A 1,429-nucleotide genomic window follows, 5' to 3' on the forward strand; every position below is an offset into this window, starting at 1 on the left:
GGTTGGCACAGGATAGAGCAGAGTTTAGGGCTGTTGTGCATAGGGTCGCTATGATTCGCAAATGACTCGACGGCACATAACAACACCAACAAGTTTAAATGTAAGGAGTGACTGCTAACCCAAAGGTATGCAATTCAAATTCACCAATTACAGTCTCCTCCAGAGCAAATTGTTGTTGTTGTTATTGTATGTTGTGGAGTCAGAACCAATCCATAGCTGACCTTCCAATGGGTTTTAAGAGGCAGTCAATCACACTAGATGAGATTACCCATCATTCTCCTGCAGAGTAGCCAGTAGATTTGAACTGTGTGCCTATGGGATTGGAGCGCAGCTTCATGCCACTCGGCCACCAGAATGATTTACTGCGTCTGGTAATATACTAGAAGGTTGGCTCTCAAGTCAGTTTTGATTTAATGATACATAACAACAAAAACAATTCTGGAACAGGAGAGATTCAGAATCTACTTCCTCTGTCAGGAGTGCTGGTTCTTCACTGTGCCCACAGATGAACCCTCTCCCAGTGCATTGGTCCTTGCCCATTAAACCCTTAAATCTTCTGTTATGAAATGTTCTCGGCTCAGGCAAGTATAATCAAGCTCTTAAACTCAGCTAACAAGAGTCCAGAAGCACCCCACACGGCCAACAAATCTGATGCCGAGAGGTATTTGCTTTCTCTCACAGTAGATCAGTGAACCTACCTTTGCTAGGTGTCCAGAGGCATACCACTCTTCTGACAAATGACCTGAAGGTACTTGAAGGTACAGCTCTTTGGCTCTATCCATTAGAAAACAACTTCACCATCTCTTGCTCTTCTCCTCATTCTGCTGCTTGGTGACCACTACTTTTCTGCTACTGCTTCTCTTCTATTATAGCTCTCAGCTTCCAAGATCTAGGAATAACTCATTTCAGGAGTCCCAAATGTAAAGTACATGCTCTGCTATTGTTTCATATTCTGGGGAGTGGTAGTCTTCCTTTTTTTGCTTCTGGGGTGACTTATTTTAAACCTTGTCTTTGTGGATGTGTACCGAGTTGGAACTGATGCAAAGCTAAATCAGTTTAATCTCACAGGAGGAAAGTGTCCAGCCTTCTTCCTCAGAGCAACTGATGGGTTAGAACAGCATGTCTTTGGGATTTTCAGAGTAGCTCCTTACCACCAGGCAACCAGAACTCCCATTTTACACCTAGATTCGCTCATCAGAGTTGGAGAGTTGAGATTAACTCAAGCTGAGTTTTCAGAAATGGTAAATTGCAGGAGAGGAGATTGTCCATTTTCTCCCTCAGAGCTAATGGTGCATGTGAAGCAAGAGGAAGACACACCTTGGATTATCAGCACAACTTCCTATGCACTGTACCACCACAGCTCCCTTTTAAACCCAGAGAGAGGACAAAACTTATAATTTCCCTTGTGGATTCCAAACACTTTATTTGT

Source organism: Elephantulus edwardii, unplaced genomic scaffold (genome assembly GCF_000299155.1).
Source record: "Elephantulus edwardii isolate Elephantulus edwardi_28Jun2011 unplaced genomic scaffold, EleEdw1.0 scaffold00112, whole genome shotgun sequence".
NCBI lineage: Eukaryota > Metazoa > Chordata > Mammalia > Macroscelidea > Macroscelididae > Elephantulus > Elephantulus edwardii.